The sequence below is a fragment of the Siniperca chuatsi genome, linkage group LG17 (assembly GCF_020085105.1).
Source record: "Siniperca chuatsi isolate FFG_IHB_CAS linkage group LG17, ASM2008510v1, whole genome shotgun sequence".
Lineage (NCBI taxonomy): Eukaryota > Metazoa > Chordata > Actinopteri > Centrarchiformes > Sinipercidae > Siniperca > Siniperca chuatsi.
Genome location: NC_058058.1, coordinates 10,573,649 through 10,598,691, shown reverse-complemented (window position 1 = coordinate 10,598,691; position 25,043 = coordinate 10,573,649). Strand labels below are relative to the sequence as shown.

Genomic DNA, 25,043 nt, shown 5'->3' with positions numbered 1-25,043 from the left:
CATTTTTCTTAGCATCTGGCACGAATGGTGTAACTCACAGTAAACAGATGTCTTGGAGGAGTTGCAAGCCATCTGTCCCCATATTGAGCATGCCTCCTGGCATACTCTGACTCCCTCTGATGTACCCCATGTCCTGACACATTGTATTTGAAGACATACACACAAACAGAGGAGGACTGCAGGCATCATGCTGCATTGTTCTTAACCTCCAAAGTTGCCAGAATGTTCCCAGTAATAAAAAACACTCCCTGTGCAACTTCTCAAAAATATGCACAGAAAGTAAACTAGAACTTTGGGAAAATGTCCTATTATGTCAGGGCAGAAAAACAGTATGAAAGTTGCTTATTCGATATGTGTTCCTCTTGCATGTATAAATCAGTCAGTTTTCAGTCAGTTGTCAAGACAAACTTGTGCACACCTACCTCAAATGTGAAGTGTGTTTTTTATGCTTTACTGCCAATAAACATGATACAACTTTGTGTTCACATTGTATATGCAATGTTACAGTGGCAGTCATATGATCTACTGTATCTCAGTTGTGCAAATTGCAATATTCGTACAAAACAAAATTGTGGTGTTAAGAGTTTGTTGAAGGATTAGTTTGCTTACCTATATACTGTATATTTGACAGCTTTTAATATAGAAATAGCATGAAAACTAATTATAAAACATGTACATTACTTGGGATTGACAACCTCATTCCTCTCACATACAGTGCTGTTCATATGACAAAACAATTAGTAGCCCACCAGACCATTTGGTAGCTGTTGTGGAGTTTTCGATTATATGTTTTTATGTTATAATTGAAAGCTCAAAACAGCTACTAAATGAACCTTGTGATGAAATTGTTTTAATCAACTACTTTTTCCAAAGTCAAAAATTAACTTTCAATCGCAACTTTTAAGGCAACATGGATGAGGAGTCTTTAAAGTGCTCAGAAAAATGGAAATTTAAACATCTACAATTTCATCTTGTCATCAGGCCAAACTACATCTCCATCTAAACTCATACTGAATACTCCAGTATTCTTGAGTTTAGTACAGGTAGGTAGTACTTATTCTGTCTGACAATGTTGTTGTGTCTAACACATCTGCAATAACAACACCAATGTGGTCATTGATTTGGAAAGTTCACAGTTTGGTCCTTGGCCTCCTCCAGTGGCTGTCATTCTTTGTTTCGCTGTAACTTTTGAGCTTTAGTTAACAGGTTTTAAAACAAGCTACTTTCTTTCAGCCTGCTACACAGTTTGCAGGGAGAATGTAAGTCTTCCCCTGCTCTCCCTCTTTTTATGAGGCTGTATGCCACTGCCTCTGCAGCAGAATAGTTCATTACCTCAGTCTCTGCTTCTGTCATGCTTTTCTGAGTAGCATTGATAAGTAATAGTCAGTACCTACTATAACAATGTGCCAAAGCACCAGACAGTTTAATTCCTACACTGCCACTATTAATACAAACATTACCGCTGCCACCAGCCCACTATGATATCACCACTTCATAGTAGGACATGAAATGCGGGGGAAAAGCACAAGACAAAAGACAACCAGAAGTCATGTTTCTATTTGATTATTGATCCACCACTACAAGTCGTAGTATGAGTAACCGCTGACACACTGTCCACTCCCACCCCAACCCCGGGTGTAGGCTGTGGAATGGGCAGGTCTGAAGCACGAGGCTCCTGGGCTAAAAATTATTCCCACCTGCTGCCTAACCACGAAAACTAGCACACGCCCCCACATGAAGATGTAGCAGCCTTACACTCACCACCATCACACACTCACTCCTCCTCACTGATTCCTCCCTCTTAAGTTAAAGCTCTTAAATGTTATGTTGTGTAACATTTAGGAGGAGATATCGGCAGAAATGGAATATAATAATAAATAATAAAGTATGTTTTCATTAGTGTATAATCACCTGAAAATAAGAATTGTTGTGTTTTCATTACCTCAGAATAAGCTGTTTTTATCTAGGGAGCGGGTCCCCTTCCACGGAGGTCACCATGTTGCACCGCAATGTTTCTACAGTAGCCCAGAACAGACAAACCAATCACTGGCTCTAGATTGGCTCTTTCACTTTTTTAACCAGTTTTGCTGCCACTGTAGTTTCGCCTACACACTTGGAACGGGAGGATGATCCGAGCAGTATTCAAATGGTTGCAAAATGCAGTTTCAACGTTAGATGCCACTAAATCCTACATACTGGACCTTTAAAACCAACTTTGTTTATATGCAGGGAAAGAGTCCTATGTTACCAAAATAATGTAACCATTAAGGCCAATTTAATTTTTTACATTAACTGGCAAATATTGATAGGTAAGCAAGAAATATCAGTATCAACATTAAATACTAATTCAGATCAATAAAAGCTGTTTCAATAGTTTTATTTAAGTGATTATCATAGATACGTTGGATCAACTAGGCCTACTTGAACATACAGTACCACACGTGCTGAAAGACAGCTTTAATCTAGCTTTCACTTGTTTCTTTCCTGATTATTGAGAAGACCTTGATGTGATGAATCACTGTCAGACTAGTGTGTGACCTGCTGAAAGTGCTGATGTCATCCTCAATATGGAGAAAGATGTGTGTCATGGGATGAAGGTTTTACTCAGAAACATCAAGCATGTAGTGTGTGTGTGTGCGCACACGTGTCTATACATATGTGTATATACAGCACATATGCAAGGTGAGGACAAAATACTATATACACTGCATGAAAAAGCTTTGCTCAAAGTAACTGTATTACATTGTAGGCTTAATGTCTGCTTAATTACAGGCTGACAGTCACCTCTGTTATGAGTTTTTAGAGAAACCTGAGGAAACTAGTAGAATCAATGCCTGAATTTCAGTTCTATGACTAAACAGCTGAGATGTCCCTTAGTAACTTCACAGCCTGCACTTTCATCAGGCAGTGTGCATGAAACCTGCTCAGAGAAGGTATCTCTAGTTCTCTTCTGCCCCTCTCAGGCTGAACTGGGAGCAGCAGCACTTCCGGTTGTCCTCATCTTTTGTATTCCTCTTGTGGTGCAGTCCTCCTCCCTCTCTCAGTTTTCCAGCTTTTTATTGAAGAGACATCTGCACAAACAGGCACATAGATATGTGGTTATAGTATGTGTGGTGAAGTTGGTGAAGAGGGAAATCATATTTGTGTATAGATTTACATTTGAGGGGACTGCAGAGTTAACTAACAATGAGTAAACAGTACAATAATCTCACTGGATTACCAAAGTCATAAAGTTGTGGATGCACATTTGAGTGCCTTTGCAATATTCTTGTGGCCAAAGTGTTGTCGTAGCAGAATGAAAGGGGGACAAAGGAATTATGTCAGGTAACATCTTATTACTCTTCCTCAGGAAAGTGTGCTGACGGAAGATCACATAGAAATTGAATTGGTCAAAAAGGAGTAGGAGATAACTTAGAAGAGAGCAGCTGATGCCTTCAGTCAATGAATAAAAGTGATGTGATGAACTGCAGCAGCAGCAGCAGTATGAGATGATTTACTAAGGTAGACAAACCAGTTTATGCATAATGAAAAATTGAAATGATTTAATTAGATGAACATTAATGTAGATGAAATATATAACAATGAAAGTGACATTAAGATGTGTGAAAAGTTAACTGGATTCACAGGATGTTGAAGATGTGCCCCTATCTACATGTAAATGTGTAGTAAATGTGCAGTACATGCATGTAGATGTGCAATGTGCAGATGTTTAATACTTGATCCATCATGCATAGAAACATATCTCTGTATATATGAAAAATTAAACTTCAGTAATCAGAGAGTATAAAGTATGTGTATACATTTATACGTATATTGCTTCATGGTATATCTCATCCATGCTTGTTCATACATACAATGCAGATGCTCTGCAGCTTCTCACTAAGCTGAGACTGTCTGTACAGGAAGTGCTACACACTGTGACGGTACAAAATAGTACTTAAAGCACTCCATGTTGCACCTTGAGGGGAATAAAGCAGAGTCTGATGATGATCCATAGCAGCATCAGGTTAGCATAGTGGGCGAATGGTGTTTTCTAAGATGGAGTTTACTTTAGTCCTCATCCTCCCTCTCTGTTGCTCTCATGCTGCGTACTAAGCAGACCTCTGCAAACACAACAGACACCATGTCAAGCACAACAGCTTGGTGTTATTGTGTTGAATAAACAAGGAGAAAAGTTTCTTCTGCACTCACTTGTACAATGTCTCTGGTCTAATTTGCTGCTTACGCATGTGCATCCCCAGGTACAGTACTGGCAGTTCTTGCATCATCTCCACCTCCTCAACCCTGGATGGTGACAGGTGTCACTAGCATCTTGCTGTGTTGGGAATCCACGACCAGCTCCTTGGTCTTACTGAAGCTGAGCTGCACGTGATTCTTTACAGCACATGTTGAAGCTATCCACAGGATCACAGCATCCCTTCTCCTCTCCTTCCTTGAAATAGCCTTCAATAGATAAATCTAATATCTGATTTGTGGACAGTGTACAAGAAAGGTGACAGTAGTGGGTGGATGGTGTTGCAATTTGCTGGAGAAAAAAAAATACATAAACTGAAATAAAGAGACAGAGAGACAGAGAAATACACAGACAGTAAGAGGAAGAAAGATACATAGCGAGATATTAGGAACGATACAGACATAATGAAATATCTGATACATACACTTATTTCACTTACTGTAAGTTACTGCAGACTAATTAACTGTAAGTATTGTTGATATCTACTCTAAATATTGAAGTTCTAGTAAGTTACAAGGCAATTGTGCTCACACTCTGCCAAGTTATCATATTGGATCAAGTCATAAGACTGTTTAATTTGTATGATAAGGCTCAACTCCCTGTTTCTGTGGAGATTATGTGTCTGAAAAATACACGTAGCACATTGCTGGTGGCTTTGATATGAGATAACTCATCCACTGTGCTCAGTGGATTGTGGAAAAAACGTGAGTAAAGCTGAACAGCCAGACGTGTCGGGGCATGTGGGGAAACAGTTCAGCAAAGAAAACATTTTGCAACTGACGATCACGTCATTAATATCCATAACTTTGGTGTTCCCCTAACTTTTCATCTAGTGCTATCATCAGGTCAGCATTTTAATTTGTCCAATACTAATAACATCAGCCTCAGCTAAACTTTGTGTTTAATGCTAATTACTAAATGTTAGCATGCTTATAAACTAAACTAAGATGGTGAACATGGTAAACATTATACCTGCTACTTCTGCATGGGGCATTATAATTGTGAGCATATTAGCATGCTGATATTGGTATTTAGCTCAAAGCACCGCTGTGCTGAATCACAGCCTCACAGAGCCTCATAGAGCCACTAACATGGCTGTAAAGTCTTGTTTGAAACATGGCTTTAAAAAATTAACTGCAGGAATATTTAAAATCTTTAGCCTGCTGGAGCACCCTGGTGGTGACTGTAAACTGCAACTTCAAGTCCGCCCAGACCTTTGTTGCATCTGACAGGTTGGACCTTGGACCCAAAAAGACAGATATAAAGATATTTGTGTTCCTCAACTGAACTCTCCATGTGCCACCAATATTTCTGGAGAGGTATAGCTAATGGCTATCAATTTGTCAATAATGAGTGAGTCAATTTATAACTAATATGGTTAGCCTGAGAGAGGAAAATTGATTAATTTAGACTCACACTGACTAGTTAAATGCGAAACAAAAGTAATGTGGATACACAAATTGCTCTTTTACCGAAGATAATAATTTTGAACATCAGCAAACACAATAGGGATTAAATGAATACAGCTGTTGATATTCAGTAGTAATCCTGTAAACCAATAACAGATAATAGTCTCATTTTGTGCTCTGAAATGACGCTATTTGCTCATATTCTCACCAACTGCCACTTTAATTAATAGCAAACTATCACATTTGCACATTACACAGTGTTCAGTGTGTTCACTGATTTCATCATGTGCAGAAATGTCAAAAGGGATAGCAGTTTGAATGGCTGGTAGTTACACAGAAATTATGTCATCCATCTTTAGCAAGAATACAACAAAAACTAAATACATACTCAACTAAAACTTTTTCTAGTAAAGGCTCACCCCCTGCAGATTTGAAAGGTGGTTGTGTGAGGTAGTGTCCTCTTTTACGCAGAAGAGTGAAACAGCTACTGTATAATTCTGTTTTCTGCTGCTTTTCAAGATGCTCAGTATTTTTTACTAAAATGGATACTACATTGCTTGTTTGGCAAAACTATGAGATTAAAGTAAACCCTCATGTCACTACAAGGATTGAAATTGCAGCTCTCTTTATTTACTGCTGCTGTTGATTATCTATCTGGCGACCAAACAAATCTACAGTCTGACATGTGAAAATAAATAACAGCATGCATTTTTTTTCTTGTGCACCAAATGTTCACTCCACCAATTACTTTTTACTTCAGATCCAAATGCTCTTTCACAAAGAAGAGACTTGATTTCTGTAGATGTACTTCTAATGGGTTATGGATCAAAGCTTGCTCCACTTGAAGCAAGGACAAAGGCTACTTCATCTAAGAGCCCTATTGCCTTGATTTCAGCCATCAGACCATGCCTGGTCATTTGCAGAAAGGCTTCACAGAAGAATTTCTTGGAGGATAAGGGACCTTCTTCACAACTGATAGCCATTAGAAATCTCTCTATATATCCTCAAGGGTAATTAGTAATGTCCAGCATCACAGTACAGTCAGTAACTGAATCCACAAAATACATTTTTTAAAAATGATATGTGGAATAGTAAAGGTATGCTAGCTGCTTAACTAGCTACTGAATGTGTGGATTTAAATGCAAAACATTTCTAAAGATCTTACTGTAATTAACCCTCTTCACACAACTGATATCTCACCTGAAGGTCGATTTAGTAGCTGTTATGGAGTGATCATATCACATGATCTTCATCAGCAGATGGAGTTTGCAAGTTGTCATGGAATTACATTAAAGATAAACATATAATACTGTAAATATAAACACAGAGCTGGTTGTAGTTGCTTGTAAAAGATGGTTTAAAAAGATGCAGCATGACGACAGTGACAACTAAACTTTAGTGTAAATTCATTCCTTCTATCCCAGGGGACTCCTCTCCCTCTGCTTGACAAGGACATCATCACCTCAATCAAACAGAAAACAGCAGTAGGAAACAGCAGTCAGTCAAGACTTCATGGACTACGTGGATGTCAGGTTCATCTGTGTGTATGTTGTGCACGCGACATAAATACCTGTATTACCATTTTGTAAACAAGCCTGGAGTCTCACTCCAGAGCTGTGAAGATGTTATGAAATGACTGCCCTGGGATTGCATGAGCTCTTACTCTGCACTAGAGAGGGTACTGTTCCTGTGCTGGAAAAGCTTTGATTAGAGTCAAGAGGTACAGTAGTTCAGCTGAAACTCTACTTCCCCGACTAATAAGGGCTGCCCTGCTAATTGTTTTTTTGTCTGTTTCAATGAAGAGCTTCAGTTCAGTAAAGCTACTGAGAACTATTCTTTCTTTTCTAGTTTGATTTCATGCAAACCACAATCAAAGCAGCTTATTACATTATAGGATTATTGTAACTATTACTGTCTTTGACGTTCTCTTCTATCCTGAACATCCGGGGAGCTGAAGTGATTGCCATAAAAGTTAATGAATCTCGGAGGAGTATTTGGCATTTCACAATCAAGTCTGCTTTGCCAGAGAAAAAAAGAAAACAATTACACTAAAGTTCTGTTGATATTCAGTGTTTTTATTGCAGCACAAATATAGCAAATCAAGAAATAATGAAATCTGATAAATAATGCTTCATTAGTTTGCATGTTGCTCTTTGTTTTAGGCCTACAATTTATTATTATTTTTTAACTTTTTAGTCATGATAGGGTGCATGTCTTGAGGAGAAAAGGTCCAATATGTTACCGATGCTTTTGTCATATACCACTCGTACAATAAAATGGATTGCAGGTTAGTGACCACTGGTCTAGTTCAGTGATTCTGGACACCACGGCAACAGCACTCTGCTCAGCTCAGCTAAATGGCTGATAAACCATCAAAACCATACAATACACTATATTTCACACACATCTCATACACATTTTACTTGGATAGTGCAATGATTATACTATCAAGAGACAAAAAGCAGATACTCAACCAGATTTCTATGATGCATTATTGAAAAACTATGTGCAGTCCCTCCTAATAATAATTCTTACCTTAAAATGTACCCTGTCACTGATCGTGTCTACACCATATTATACAGTTATATCGCCTTTATTTTATAATTGTAGTTACTTAAATATAGCAATAAATAAATAAATAAAAAGGTCTAACCTACATTTTTACTACTAAAGAAATGTAAGAGATTTCAGTTCAACATAGATTTACATTGATGTTTTAAGGCACAAGTCTTCTTTGTTGTTGTTTTTTTAAAAGTTTATTTTGACACATCAAGTATGATCAACTTAGAACAAAATAAAGACATTTAATTCATTAATATTCCATCACTGCCCACGCTCCCAAATTTGTCATCTTCATGTTTACTGCTGTCACCATGTCAGTCACAGAAACAGTGACACAATCCATTATGTCTTTATTGAAAGAACCATGATTCACAGAGAGGCTATTTAAAGACTGTGGAGGACGAAATCTTCTTGTTGCTTTTCTGAGAGCAGAAGAAAGATCTTTCTACTAGATATATAATCTAAATATAGTATTTGTTAATAAGGCACACTTAGCAGGGATTCACAACAGAGTAGATAGGACTTTACTTAGAGTTCTAAGACTTTGACTTTGAGAGTTTGCATGTTCTCAAAGAGTTTTTCCTGGTTTCGCCAAACTTTCCCAATACATAAATGCAAGGCAGAAGGACTGAGACTAAATTGCTCCTCACATTGCATATGTGGACATTTGACATAACTTACTGACCAGGAGAAGTATACTGCAGTATGTTACTATGTGCTGAAGAATATATTACACTGTTATTCATGCATTTATAGGTGGCATGATATTTGAACAGCACCGAGCGTGTAGCAATACACTGACCCACTCCAGCAGACAAAATAGTTTCAACATTTAGAGTGGCCTGAGAGGAGAGTCGAGAGGCAGAATTACACAAAGGATGCCATATTCTATTGCAGATCTTTAAGACTCTTGATTTTGTTATGTGACCTAAAATGTTTCTTGATCATGTGTGCTGCTGCCTACTGTTGGATGACAAGCCCGTGGCTTGCTGAGAAATGTCTTACTGCCAGCCAGAGCCCCTATGTGTAGGAATTGTGTGTAGAATGATAAGACAATCCTGGTGAAATCATATCCAGTTTAAGTGTTGCTTTCATCCACAGTGTCTGTTCTTAGATTACCAATGGCATAGAAGTCAGAAATGTTCAAATGACCTACACGAAGTGGCTTTAAGCTACAGTTGTCATGAATGTGTGTACTAAGCAATAGGATTGAGGATTCAAATGCAGACAATGATGCAGAACTGGTCTGAAAAAGTATGTTATATTGGTACAACTCAGTAATTCCCGGTACATCTAAACAGTTTCTTTAACAATAAGGCATAATAAATGACTTTTTGTCTGCTGGGTGGGGTGTAGGTACAAGTGGAGTACTGCAAAAATTTTGGTTGTGTGCTGTAACAAGGAGAAGCCAAAGTCAGTGTAATTTAAGGTGTAATTTTTATAGACTCCCAGTCTGACAATGGTCACACAAAAACTTGTGAAACTACACACGACAACTATTTGTTGATAATAAAGCAGTTATCAATCATGATTTGAATATCAAAAGATTATTTGTTGTGTTTTCTCCCTACAACAGATGCATAGACACAGATTGATCAATAAGCTTGCCTTTTCCACTTTATCTTCAGATGCATGCATCCTCATGCTGCATTCATTATACCTTAGAAAAACTATCAGAACAACATGATGGCTAAAAGCATTTATGTGGATGTTTTATCTGTTCCAACTCAACTGAGGAAATGAAAATACAAACTTCAGAGCAGCTGTGTTGGAGTGGAATCCAAGTCAAGCATTATAGTTTATTTATTTATATACTTTTGAAACTGACTCTCTGAGAAATACACTGATGGGTCTATTATTACAAACTCATATTCAGAGACCAAAACATTGCTGAATATCCTTAGAGCCGGGGTATCAGAAAGGTGTGTGTGTGTGAGTTGTTGGGGGGGCGGGCTACTTTTGGTTTCCAGTGATATTTTTAAGTTTTCAAATGCTCATCTCCTTAATTATGAAGCAAACTCACTCACATACTTATTAGTGTATTCATGACAATTTGTACAGCCTGAGCCAAGATCTGTTACTGCCCCTCCTTAGTGTCCTTTCTTAAAATACTGTGCTGCTCTTATAATTCCTTCTGGGAATAAACAGAGAACCTGCCTTCTTTTTTATGTGGCAGTAGACATGAGATACAGATGTGTTTGTGCTGTTAGATCAGAGTTTTTTTACATTATGCTTCAATCACATTGCCACCCTTAACATAATTTCTTTCAAATAAATTACTGTTACACTGTACGCTTCAGACCCATTCTTTCTGTTGTGCTTGACAAGTGCTCTTATTCTATTCATATGAATTGATTTTAAGGACAGAAATAAAGTATCCCAGAAGTAAATGGCCTCGAGCTGAGTGTGGCGCAGCAATCATGAGGTGGATCAATTTCCTGTGCTTTCAGATGGCATTCAGAGCAATGCTTTTCACCAGGTGTTTCTGATGGCTAATTTTTTTCTCTTACATGGAGAGGTTAATTGTCTCCTAGATGGTGTATGTGAAAAATGATAAATTGCAAAATTATTCCTTCTTCATTTTCTACCAGATATTTCTTTTCATTATACCATAGGTGTTTCAGAGTCCCTAATCAAAATTTTAAGACTCCCAAACTTTAGATCAACTTTGTATTAATCATGCATTAATGTTGCAGCACTACCGAAGATGCTTGTTTGCAACAGAGATTGCATCAAACTTCCAGATCTGTTAAATTTATTCTGCTAATTATGTGTCTTCAGAACCAAAGACGCCCCTTTATCGTCGCTCTTATTCACTCTGAATTCATCTAGCAGAGGAAGTGACACATCAGATGACCTTAACATTCCCCCCACAGATTCCTTCATAACCTCAGTTCCTTTGTGGATAAACCAGCATTCATTTTGTCTGTGTTCCAAACCTGCTCTAGCCTTTACGTCTGTGAGACTCTATTAGTGTGGAAGGGATGTTTCATTTGGTACATTTCCTTTTGTACAATTACCCCCTTAAGGGTTTGTACCATTTAGTTTTATTGCTTTTACAATAAATTCCTTGTGTAGTATGCAATGCTGTTGTCTGTTCTTCCACATTTACAACAAAGTTCAGTCTTCCTAAAAGTTAAAACATCGATTAAAATCAAAATTTGTTGCCAGCACTTCGGCTCCACTGAAATCTAAAAAACTATGCTGTTCTTCATTTGATAGTAAACTTTGGTTCTCTGCTCATGTCACTGTAAATGAAATTTCTGAGCATTAAGCACAATAAATCTTAGGGTGGGAAATTACATTCTGTTAGTACATGATTTTCATATATACTAAGGTAAGGCAGGGCAAGTTTATTTGTACAGCACCTTTCAACAAGGCAAATGCTTTACATGACACATAAAAAGCATAAAAAGAAACACAAGGCATACTGCTGACATTACATGGGAGAAAAAGCTGTCTAACCCAGCCAATCCTAGCCAATATTATAATTTGAAAATCTATTATATATTCTGCAGGGGATCACCAAAGTCATTCATCCTGAGGGGGACATGAATGTCTGAACCAAATGGCAATCCACCCAATAGTTAAAGTACCCCTCTATACAAAAAAGTGTTTTTCTCATGTTTATGTCCCCTAAAATGTCAGAAGTTGACTTTACTGACTTGTATTGTCACTAGAGAGGTGCTTTAACATTCCTCTACTGAAGAGGGATTTGTCTGTACACTTCCCTAAAATCTTAGATTCAAACGGACTCTGGGCAAGCTAGATTTGGTACGTCACAAGTTTGAAAGCCAATCGCAATGCCACGAGCAAAGAAACCTGAAACCTCCAGTGCAGAGTGGACTTGTCAGTATAGAGAGCAAGAGTTTGTGTGAGTTAGCGTAGTTAGCTCCATAGTTAACACACAGACGTTAGTGGCATCAATCTTCTCATCTAACTCTTGGCAAGTAAGCGAATAAGTGTATTTTTCAAAGGCAGAACCAGACAGAAAATGCAAATGCTTTAACAGGTTTGTCAGGTTGGGTTAGGTTGGGTTGGGAGGGGTTGGGTTAACTTTTTTAGTTGGATGGTTAGAAATCTCATCAGCTCGCCACTGAAAGGAAGAAAAAGTTACACTGCTGTTGGTGGAAGACATTTACCCTAAAGTATATGTATAGTTAGGCTGCTGTACCACATTTGTTTCTTGTTTCAGAATATAGAATACAACCTGTGTGGACAGAAGAACCTTTTGGGCAGGCAGAGGCAGGAAAAAAAGAGAAAATCTTAGTGATTTAGTCTTAGTGAAAAATGTTGTTAACCACAAAAAGAATAAGCAATGAGAGAGTACTGTAAGAAATCCTGGAACAGAAATAATTATAAATGTTGCAGTATTTAGATTATGTGGGAGGAGTCATTCAGTACAGAAACACTTGGCTTGACTGTGTCGCTCTTACGTACACAATGATGCAAATGCATATTTACAGTACAGTTAAAACTATACTAAATGTAACTGAGTCATGTGCCACATGGAGCACACACCCACATACATACAGGGACAAATAGGCTTTGAGGCACAGAAAGAGCACCCCTTCCAACCATTTGATCAACTGTGCATTAACACCTGCTCACAAAGACAGGCAGACACGCAGAGAGAAATACGCACAGACATACACACATTTTCCAACTTACGCCAGCATGAACTCACAGTTGTGCTGCAGGGTTGATTGTCTCAGTGTGTGACGTATTCCCTCACCATTTCACTGGAGGCCACCAGCAGAGGAGCTCTCCCCCTGTTGTAGGAGGGGGTCAAGGGTGACTGTGAATCACCACCTTCCTAGTGGTTTGCTATTATCGGCTCGGGTTTCCAAAGGCAGAGGGGAAGTGGATGATTGCTTTTAATTTCTCAGCAACCACAAGGGGTGTGGGAAAAAACAATCAGTTACATCCAGTTCAATTGCCTACTCACAGCGATCCCCTGAAAATAAGAAATTCACTGTATTCTAATGACGATATAGTTCTTTGTTTAGTTATTCTTTTTTAAATTCAACTTTTTTTTGAACTGATGTCACAATGGGGTTATACAGACAGGGCGCTAGTTAAGTAAAAATGTGTGTACAACAGACATAAATACACCCCCTAATTAAAGGATGTGGGTAAAGACCTAATTGTCTATTCACACAGATGTGGAGTTTCGCTCTTCAGTACATAATCACATTTTCTATGTGTGTATTTAATCAGTATGATCAGTGCTCCATTTACCACATACACTACCACTGATAACAGCACAGTTTCAATTGACATGAATTGGTATTTTAAGATGTGTAATACTTAAGTAGTGTCTTCAGTGTTAAAAAAGGTTATTTTTTCCTCTGTCAGACTTTGAGAAATCAATATTTCAGCCAATTTTAATGATGCTCAGAAAAAATAGAAATATAAAATACAAACAGGGTTGTAAACATTGCCTCATCAAAATTGTACTTGGCAATGTGAACAACAGGATTATCCAAACATGTTGTGTAGTCTGACCACTTTCTAATTATGCAGTAGAGGTTTGTAGGTATACTGTAAGCAGAATTGGAAAAATAATTATGTTCTATATTGTACTAGAAGGTTATTAAAAGATTATGAACCCAATGAAAAACACATCACTGCCCTTATACTTTGTTACTGCATTGTATGTGTGATGTGTAAACCCATATTCTGTGAGCACTGAGGGGATCTGAGGGGTTGTATTGTCATAAATCTAAACCTAATCTAGATGTTGCAGAACCTGTCACTGGCGCTGAATACCAGGAATTGAGATCCTGGTGCTTCCTGTTAATTCTCACCAAAATCGCCTCTCGTTTCCCAGAAAACACACCTGTGGACTCTGGGAATTATTAGCATGCCTGTGCTAGTGGTTCTGGGTGCACTGTGTGCTCGCATACTGAGGAATATCATATCTATTGATTAAAAGATGCTTCCTCCAAACCTCATAGCCCTTTCAGCAGTAAACCTCAGGTCAGAATAAAGATGTTCAGATGCTCCCATATAACCACTCAGAAGTAAAACTGGTAAGAAGATGTGATGAAAAACAGAAGATTGATTCTATGATTCTATAGGACTATGCTTGGCCCTGTTGTTTTTTTTGTTCTACTAAAAATTATTACCACATCATATGAAAGAATAACATCAGAACTTTCAGAAAAATGTCATTATATTCTTAACACTGTTCTGTTTTCAAAGGAATAGTTCTTTTGGGGGGAAGTACACTCATTCGCTCTCTTTCCGAGAGTTATATGAGAAAATCCATACCACTCACATATGTGTTTGGTAAATATGAAGCTACAGCCAGCAGCTGGTTCACTTAGCTTAGCATAAAGACTGGAAACGGGGAAACAGCCAGTCTGGCACTGTCCAAAGGTAACAAAATGTTGTCCAAAAATATAATCACGATTCCCCCCTCCCATATTGATCGATATTGATATTTATCACGACATATAATTTGATAATGCTGCCAGTTTGAAGACTATAATGACTGAATCCTGAAGAAACCAGAGGGTTATTATTTAAACTTCAGAATCGTTTATTAACAAAAAATAGAACAACAACTGTGCAAAATATATTTATCTGCCTTAACAAAGCAACTCAAGTTAGCCTGCCTTGTAACGTATTAAAATAATTAAACAAAAGATGTGACTACAATCACAAATTATTTTGGCAGGAAAGCAAACTCAGTCTCAAATATTTGTAGAGGTACATTACTGAGACAGAAAATGTAAACAAGTGGATCACAAAGGAACTGGCACAACTAAGATCAAAATTTAATCAGTTTCCTGAACCCATCCCTTTAAACTGTGCTTAGGGGCATCATGTCTTTTGCTGTGCAGTACGAAATTGTGCTTGTTATCTCCTTGCATCTTTTGGATCACTTTTTGTATGGGGTAATGCCCGCAAAAGTTCCTTTTCTTTCAACAATTCATAAAAATGTTCAAGTTTTATCACCAAAATCGACATAAATTTGATCACAATCCCAGTTTGAGATCATTTAATCGCCCAACCCTACCCCTACCTCTCACCACAGATGTGGTATGTGGAATGAGGTACATCCCTCCACACAAACAGCTGTCACCTACAAAGCCTTGCAGATAGCTGCATTAACCTTGTCCTTCATTCCTGTGTCCTAAAGTTTATGTTGAAGGGAGTTACAAGGTGGGAGCCTAGACAATAAATATCAAGACATACTCTGTAGTCACACCAATAAAATGTTCCATGTAAATTGGCCAGGTGAATAATTGTTAATAATAAAAATAATTTTTGGCTTCATCAACGATACTCCAGGAGAAAAAAAAACATGAAAAAGCAAGCAAAGAAATACACTGAATTTAAATATCTCATCTCTTTATCTCACTTTGACTCACACACCTATACAACCACACACAAGTTTAATAATGCTGTATTTGTTATGCTTGAATAATCCAAATCGTCATCGCCATATTTTTCATATATGTTTACAATCTATCTATAATCTTGTCATCTTGATTGTCCATACTGAAATTTGACATTGATCTGTTGTGTACACACAACATCTAATTCTTCCTGAGGTCTCTTCCATTTTTGATTGCTTTGTCAAAACAAACAAAGATACAGATGCACTGCAACTAAAGTGGACTTAAAATGAAGTTACCTTAGAAGGTAAAATTGATTAAGGAATGCAACAACAACTACATCTGTTTTATTTCTGTTTCTAAATAGAAACAAATAAAAAATGCAAGCTGGCATGTTAGCTCATTAGCATTCCTACACGCATTAATATGCAAGGTTTAGTCTGTTAGCATGTTAACTTGTACAGTTAGCATGGTGGCATGCTAAAATTTAGCATATAAAGATAAAAGTACAAAACATACAGGCAAAAGAATAAGTCAAAGTATGTCAGATGGCATCTGCCGACTGGACTATTAGCACCACCAACTGTTTATCTTGATGCACCAACTCCAAATATTTGCATGACGGTAGTGGGTGAAATCACAAATTGTTTAACATTTTCTTCTGTCTGTCACTGACCGACTGAAATTGCCATCCCTACAGCCAGCATGGCTGAAAACCCCCAAGTCTGAGTCATAATGATATTATGCTAAATCATGACCTTTTTCATGACAAACATCCTTTTAAATAGTCAATTACAGAGGAAGCAGGAGAAATTGGTGTCATTGTTTATCATGGAGATAAATAGTTATTTTCTCATTTGTCATGATCTAATCTATTATGAAACCTTTACTGATCCATTACAGCCTTTTCTTATGGTGCTGCATAGGTTTTGTGAGTCATTGCTGGAACAGGCTTGGAAAGGAGCGAGCAAACTTAATGTGAATGTGTAACATTTATTTATTCACTGTGAATACAGATATCACCATAAGTCATTAACTCCAGGATTTCATGCCTAAAAGCCCTTTTGTGACTTTCTGTTATTGTGTTCATGAAGCCTCTTTTCATTTGACATTCATATTATTTAATGTACTTGTATAAACACATTCTATAAGGCTGTGAGGTTTAACTTGTGCTGTTAATGGGAATTCCATTAACCTATGTATTACAATGCCTGATTGCTAATAACTCAATGTCAGATAGGCATCTCGATCACACATAATTAATAACTGCCCACACTATCTCAACATGGAGGTGCCCAGGAAGCATCCATATCAGATGCCTGAACTATTTTGACTGGTCCTTACCCTGTCCCTAAGGGAAAACAAAACGCAAAAACTCAGAGATGGTAATGGTAAGAAAAAGGGTTTGTTCAGCATGGCAGAGAGAGGCAGGCATGTAGGAAGGAAGGCAGGTAGGAAGGAAGCGATGACAAGGAGACAATTCTAGGTATAGGAGAAAAACAAGATCAGTCAAAGGTTCACAAGAATGAATTAGGGCATTCTTGTTACTGCAAAGGTTAACTGACGATCTGCCGAAGAGCCGGGGTATTTGTACTGTAGAGTCTTGATTAGTGGATGTGCCTCAGGTGTGTGAGGGAGAACCAGGTGGGTTGTGATTGCATGGAGTACCACGCCCAGACAGACACACATACACCAAGACAGGAGACAAAAGCCAACAGAGGACTCACAACACACAAGGAAGGGGATAACACAGGGGAAAAACAAGAGAGACTAGCAGGATCATGACAGTTTCAGCTGCTTATATCCGCAATCTCATCCTTTCAGTCACCACAGAGAATCCATGAGTATGTAGGAAGTGAGGATTGGACTGCAGATTGAGAGCTCTCTGTTCAGGGTCAGCTCCTTTTTCATGGCAGTCTGTTACAATGCAGAAGTAAATGATGACAAAGAACCCATCCACCTTACATTTACCCATGAACAAGATGAACTCTTTACTTGGGACAGCACGTTTTTGCTTTTGTGATCACATAAGCTGCCTGCTGATTCCAGAAACTCCTGAGCTGACCAAACCCAAAAGACCCCCCTCTTCAGCATGAGGACTTCCACCACTACTGGGTGTCGACCAGTGGTTTCTTGAATTGCCACCAAGAAAGCCACTGTTGACCTATTGACCAAAGCTTCAAACTGTTGCCTCAACATGGCACACTCAGATTAAATTTCGCTAACCTCCAGGGATGCATAAAAAATTTATTTTTGTAGAATAACATTTTTTTTTTTACATTTTCCATTGACCTTTTTTCAGTTATATAAGTATCTTAATTAATTGTTTTATTATTTTCCATCCAACCATCCATCCTCTGATGGTCAAACATTAGCTAGTTGTTCCTTTCTTTGTTACAATATCTGTTGTGTAATATCAAATACTGCAGACAAAAAACGTTGTCCAGAGTCCCATCTGGACATTACTATGATGATTCAGAAATACCATGTCTACTGTGCCCCAAGGCCTATTTTAGTATGAAACATGATGATGGGAACACATTAAGCAGAGATTTAGATCCAAGATGAGATGTGTGTCATGTCCAAGTACAATGACAATAGATGTACGAATTTGTTTTTTTCAGCTTGCAACAACTACCAGTGATATAATTCCCTTTTTTACGAATACATTCATGCTCTTAGGCTTATAAATGAGTCAGTATTGCTTGATGAGTATGTGTGCATGTGTGTGTGCATTTATATGTGTGTGAATGTGTGTGCAGGCAGCTATTGTAGAGTCATCAGGTGGGCGCTTGTGTCAGTGATCCAAACTGCAGCAACCCAGCAAGTCCTCAATCTAACCCAAACAGAATGAGAAAGATAATGACGCACAGGCCTTCCCCAACACCATCTCCTCCATATTCATTATGAGATCTAGCCATGCATAATTAAGGTTTTAATTGGGTCATGCAAAGAGATAGGGACTTTCATATTACCATGCTAATATAAGGCAATCAGGCAGAATATTAAAATGTATTTCCGGTTCCCCTGAGAAATTCTAAAACAAGAACTGTTAAGTAACGGCTTAGTATTGTTGGTTTAATGTTTAGGAGCTTGTTCCAAAAAATGAATGAAATAAAATCCTGCCCCACCTGCATCCAGGCCCCTGTTCCACTAGCCTCTACTCCACAATTTAGTTTTACACAGAGGGGTTCTTTCCTTGATACTTCTGAAAAGCTCATACATAATACAGTTGTGTGCTGTTCATAATTCAAACCAAGTATGGCCATATAAATTGTGTGCACATATAATATCAAAATCCCTGTAGGTTTCTTCCTACTGTGCTTTTCTTTTTCAGTAGTGTATTTGTTTCAATTTCACAGGAAGTGAGAGCAGACAGGGGAGGTGATATCTGGCAGTGACACATATCAGTCCACTAAAACCCAAATAGAAATCCAATAAGAGTGCTGACGTCAATGTCCAGAAGGCACACGTTGATTGAATCAGCGAGGTTGTTGTAAAAGGAACCAACATAGTATCTCTGTTTAACTCTGCACTGTTTGTTGTTATAATGAGCAACTCATTGAGTTACACTGACAGTGAGTTATTGGGATGAGGATTTAAATGAGCCAAGCTGAGTGGGGCTTACAGTGCTGAATTAGCCAGATGTCCTAACAGCAAGCTGTCAATTTGCATTCTTGGGATAACAGGTTTATAGGAAAAGTGGTGGTATTTATTACCACCCAGTTTATAGAAAATAGCAATTAGAACCCTTTTGTGAAGTTCAACTAAATGAATAATAAAATGAGCTTTATTTCATTGTGAGTCATTTGTCTTTCCCAGATGCCATAATATAATGGAATTATATGGTGGCTTAAAGGTGTCTTTTAGCTGAACTAAGATATATTAGACACACAGTACATAGTCCAACAGCAACATTTACTGGAAGTTTAAACCAGCTGTACTGTTGATTGTTGGTGATATTGGGCTATAATAAACTTTGACTTGACTTGACTTGTCTTGTTTTAAAGAGTAAAATCCTCACCATTTTGTTTTGTTGTCCATTAAGATAAAGACGATTCTAAAATGTAACCTAATCTTTTAATGAAGCAATAAACATGTTTCCTTTGTTTCATTTTCTTATGAAATAATGAACAATAAATATTTTGCAAAGTGTAAATGACTTCTGAGATGAATGCATGACCGGATAAAAAGATGAAAACAACAATGTCTCAGAGAGGCATATATAGGTTTCAAAGAACCAGATATCCCCACCAGGAAGACATGAATGACAGCATTTAATTTCAGATGGGTTAAATGTTAAATCTGCACGATGGGTGAAATTGCTCAGGGCCATACTATCTGCACAAACCGGCCAGTTAATGCCTGCAGCTTGCGCTTTGAAGGATACAGTGGCCCATTTTGTTTGCTTACAATTCTGAGACTGCCTTGATCTCCCTTCACCTGCCTGTTTGTGTAACAGACAGGAAGCGGCTGATGCTGAGTTGTTAAACAACTCCTATGACTGAGCAGCGCTTTTGAGCCTCTAATGGTCACTTCCGCTGTGGAGAACTGAGCCTTTGCATGGTGATCTGCACGTCTCACTCCTCTAACCCCAGAGAATTCCTCTGCCATCTGTGTCTTATATCTGTTAACCTTACATTTATTCCTTAAAAGGTTGAGACTTCAAGGTGATTACACACTGAGGTAATAAACATCACAGTCGGGTTTTTGTGTTTGCCTGGAGTTACGGGTGTTCAGTGCCATACAGAAGAAATCAATGAGCTATTATACAGCTTATATTTCCCATGAAGCCCAAGGCTCTTTCAGCAACTGCAGGACATGTTAGAATAGGTCCAACCCGTCAAAGATAACACAAGTAAACACAAAATGCAGTTTTTAAATGAAGGTTGTTATTATTAAGGTAAAACAAAATCCAAACCTACATGACCCTGTGTGAAATAGGGTTTGCCTCCTAAACCTAATAACTGGTTGGGCCACTCTTAACAGCAACAACTGCTATCAAGCGTTTGCGATAACTTGCAATGAGTCTTTTACAGCGCTGTGGAGGAATTTTGGCCCACTCATCTTTGCAAAATTGTTGTAATTCAGCCACATTGGAGGGTTTTTGAGCATGAACTGCCTTTTTAAGGTCATGCCACAGCATCTCAATAGGATTCAGGTCAGGACTTTGAGTAGGCCACTCCAAAGTCTTCATTTTGTTCTTCTTCAGCCATTCAGAGACCCCACAACAACATCCAAAGAACTGCAGGCCTCACTTGCCTCAGTTAAGGTCAGTGTTCATGACTCCACCATAAGAAAGAGACTGGGCAAAAAAACAGCCCCAGACCATCACACTACCACCACCGTATTTTACTGTTGGTATGATGTTCTTTTTCTGAAATGCGATGTTACTTTTACGCCAGATGTAATGGGACACACACCTTCCAAAAAGTTCAACTTTTGTCTCATCAGTCCACAGAGTATTTTCCCAAAAGTCCTCATCAAGATGTTTTCTGGCAAAAATGAGACAAGCCTTAATGATCTTTTTGCTCAGCAGTGGTTTTCATCTTGGAACTCTGCCATGCAGACCATTTTTGCCCAATCTCTTTCTTATGGTGGAGTCATGAGCACTGACCTTAACTGAGGCAAGTTAGACTCATCGCAAGTTATCGCAAACGCTTAATTGCAGTTGTTGCTGCTAAGGGTGGCCCAACCAGTCATTATTGCCCCACTTGGCCTGCAGTGGGCCAATTTTTTTGAGGGCACAAAGGCCACATGCCAGGGCATCAAGGCATCAAGTTAAAAAACGCAATTTTCATTCACTAAATTAGACAAATCTAAAAGCATTAATGCCTTTTTAATAAACAGTGTAACGCTTCCAGAGAAATTCTAGAGAAAAATTTTGTCACAAACAAACAAAACTAAAAAAATCAATGTAGTGTAACTTGGTAGATGTATCGTTATAGCTTGATTTGCATAGGCTATTCGTTGTTTTTCAACTGCTTACCTTCATTATCTCATCATCTTCAGGGTCACTGGATCTCTATAGTGAGTGTCTTTGCTATCACCAAAGAAGGTTGGTAATGCACATGTGCAACTCTAAACAAAGATTAGAAGGAAACAAGATGGCTTACTTCTTAGTTACTTCCATCATCAGCTCCAGAAAAAACAATGTGTTTAATTCAGAATTTTATTGATTGAGACTTTTAAAAATACGTTTTTTACGTCTTCTGGATGCAAACTGATGAGGATATGAGTATATATAATAACATTCATAACATTTAATCAATAATGTTATTAATAACATTAAGAATAACCAGTGAAATTCCTGCCCTGGCAACAAGTCAGGGGCTTGATTTGGAAACAGAGGCATTGGTTAAATGCTGTTTGTGTCTGACTGTTGAATGACTGAATGTCAGCAGGGTACAGACAGGAAATCCGTTGACAGAGGGAAAGTCACCAAAGGTGTTGATGTCCGAAAAAGCCTTTGCAGTAAATTCAATTTTTTTAATTTTTTCTATAGGCCTGGGCTATTCATTCTAATTGCCTTGGTGAGCTGGTACTTCCAAGTAAGTGATTGCTGTAGGTGTTAATTTTCTGTAGTTGCTGCCTCCCTGAAAATGTCATTGACGTCACTGGACAGAAAAAAACCAAACAGCTAGACTCAACAATTTCTCCCAGACCCTTTTCATTCCTAGTCAGACACAGATTAACCATGCACACATGCACAATCACACACACATATACAACAGAGTGAGAGAAAGCAAAGCGAGTGGGCTGATTGCAGTTATTAAACACAATGACAATATGAATGACAGCACTTCAACAGCCTGAGCTGAAACAGACGTCATTGAACACCGATGGGGAAAAGAGAAAGAGAGAGTGAAAGACAAAGTAAAAGTGAAAGAAACGCAGGGGGACTTCAAACACAATATCCACAACTACAATATGAAATGTACACCGAGAGGTGATCAATGAAACTCACAAAATTATGTCAATAAAACTTCCCTCAGTAATCTGCAGGAAGTGCGGATCAAGGTTTTGTATTTTGTACACCCTCTCTAGTCTCCCTCTGTGATTTGGTTTGATTTTTAGCTGTACCACCTGTCTGCACACCATCCTCACTTTTCAGGAAAATAAGAAATTCAATTTAACTGAACTGAAAGATGGCTTCAATGTGTGCAGAAGAAATAAGGTGTCATTCTCACAATAAACATTCCTTTTACTATCTTGGTGAATGCTTCTCTGCACGATAAATGCCTGAAACACTGACTGAAGGTTTACTCAAGGAGTACAATAAATTATATTTGAATAATTGTGTTTTTTGCAAAGCCATTTCCTCTTGAAAAAGACTAAGTGCTGCTGTTTCCCTTGAAAATATCTCCTACATGCAAGTATTTCATCTTTGCTGTAAACTTCTGCATTGACTTTCTGATCTGAGAAAATAGGCAAAAAAAAAACAAAAAAAAAAAAACTGTCTATACACAGCAAATGTGTCTGTACAAATGATGGAGAAAGTCTCCAGAGGGTAGGGATGTCGACGTGTGCTTGGTGCTCTGCCAGGTTTTGTAATGATCATATGCTTGAGGCAACAGATGGATTTTCATTTTCAGTTAATGGCATGGTACCTTTGCACAGGGCAATAACTGGCATGTGAGAATCCTTGCTGTCAAATCATTGTCATCACTGCTATTGTCTTGGGCCCAGAGCAGGTATTTCAGCGTATGCAGTGTGATCATTTTCCCACAGAAAAAGCAGAAACATAGAAATGTACAAGCGTTGAAGTAATTCAGGTACATCATGCAATAAAACAGTTAATGGTAACCAAAAGCTGGAATGGAAAGTTCAGTTTTAATAATAACTAAATCGGCCTTATTTAATAATTTCCTAAAGACAAAATGTACCTAAAGAAATAAGTATAATTGGATTTAATGCATTGGATTAAATTCACTGGAACCAATCCTGGACCCAGTTTCTTGATATTAGATATACTACATTAGTATTGGGCCTATAATGCTTTTCTAGGATTATAGGATAGGATTCTGTGTTTCCACTAACTGCAATAACTGACATCTGTAATTTTCATTTTCCTACCAGCAGCCACTGTGGGAGTAGGGTCTCTCTTTGAGTTGCTTTTCCTGAGGTTTCTTCTGTTTCTTTTATTCCTTATGCACTGAGGTTTTTCAGAGAAGTTAGAATTTTTGGAGAGCTTGGCCTGATCGAGTGGCTGCTATGGACCTTGCAACCCCATTGTTGGCTACACAAATAAACTTGACTTGATTCAACTTTATCAAACGTTATCCCTCTTAAAACATTTGAAAGCACTGCTATATTGACTAGGGTATGTTGTCAGTAAAGCAAGCGAAAAGAAGCAAGAAAACAGTAAAGCAGCTTTAATTTGTGTTTTTTACATTGTAAAGTTGTTGTAGCTAATGTAATAGCAAACTGTTGCCTATACCGTACACACATCCAGCAAAACATGAAGCAACATTAGCATTAATTTGGAGTGATCTGATGAACGTAAGTCCAATATTCTCTCTGCTTTTATCTCTATTTTGCTTTGTACTAACTCCTGAGGTAAATATCTGGCTCTTTAGCTGCTGAATGATCAGCTATGTTCACCAGCTAGCTTTGTCTGCTGTTTGGTTCTGGCAAAGTAGGTCGCACAGTGGGTTTATCAGAGCTTTTTTGCTAAAAACAGCTACCTGTTGTGGCTGGAAACATGGCTGATGAGAGCAGTGAGAGAGAACCAAAACAGTAAAGTTGCAGTCAAACCAAAACAATGAGCTGAAAGATGCTAAAATGTTACATAAAGCAGAGGGAAACTGTAGAGTAGGGTGATAATTGTCTGTGGGCTCATACAAGCAACACCTTTCACATTACACATAGTCATTTGAGCCATTGTTACAATAAAAAACTTTGATTAGTGCAGCTTAAAAATAATAGTATCAGTGTAAATGGCCGTGGATTGCAGGAGTGTCTGTAAAAGGCATCTAGCCAATCTAATTTGATATTTTATGGTGCAATAAGTAAATAGATAGATAAGCTTTTAAAATAAGCTCTCAATTTGTTGCAATAACCCTGTTGTCTGTTTCCTTCAAAAACAAACTCATTCGGCTTACTGTGCACCGCCCCAGATTCACTTTAAATCAGCCATAAGGCTTCTGTTGGGTAAAGATTTTAATAAATAACCATAACATATGGTTTTTATAACTTTGATGCTAAGTTACCATATGTCCTTTGCAAATCTGGGTATGTTTATGTTGTAAAAGACCACTTCTACCATAGAAATGCTTGAGTAGTTGGTTGTATGTGGTTGCTCTAAATGGATTTGCCAGGCACTGTAAGTGATTGCACAACCTAAACGTGCCACACAAATGCTCCTCACAATATAAAAGATGCCTGCTTTTGGGCGTGGCGTGGCTTACTCTATAATTCCCTCTATTTAATATACAAGGATTTTTCTCTATGTTTATTTTAGTTGCCTCTAGCTGTTGATGAGATAAT

General features: G+C 38.0%; 1 long non-coding RNA gene across 1 annotated transcript; it reads right to left on the bottom strand.

Moving 5' to 3' along the window:
- Positions 1-2,461: 2,461 nt before the first annotated feature.
- LOC122864688 lies at positions 2,462-4,416 on the bottom strand. The gene is made up of 3 exons (XR_006375279.1): positions 4,192-4,416; positions 3,959-4,103; positions 2,462-3,071 (listed from the first exon to the last, which is right to left on the bottom strand). It is a non-coding gene; the product is annotated as an uncharacterized LOC122864688 (long non-coding RNA).
- Positions 4,417-25,043: the final 20,627 nt, after the last annotated feature.